Source organism: Branchiostoma floridae, chromosome 1, assembly GCF_000003815.2.
Source record: "Branchiostoma floridae strain S238N-H82 chromosome 1, Bfl_VNyyK, whole genome shotgun sequence".
Lineage (NCBI taxonomy): Eukaryota > Metazoa > Chordata > Leptocardii > Amphioxiformes > Branchiostomatidae > Branchiostoma > Branchiostoma floridae.
The window spans coordinates 33783328-33783654 of NC_049979.1; positions in this window are offsets into that span (position 1 = coordinate 33783328).

Consider the following 327-nt stretch of genomic DNA (forward strand, 5'->3'; position numbering starts at 1 on the left):
CTGAATGTACCGTGTACTTGCGAAGTATCAGCACTTTCAAAACTGCGATCTCAAGGATGTAACGGTCAAAACTGGCACAACAATGAGTTACGTGGGACTCCACATTCTCTTTTATCCCTGATATATTGTGACAACAAAGGCTTAAGGAGTGTTCCAAAAGACCTGCCTTCAAACCTATTTGAGCTTCAGCTTCCCAATAACGCCTTGACCACATTTCCCTGCATTTCCCTGCCGTACTTGAAGACGATGAACCTCAGAAACAACGCAATAACTTACTTTCCGTGGTACTGTCTGAAGAACATGTCAAGATTAGTATCGTTGGATTTG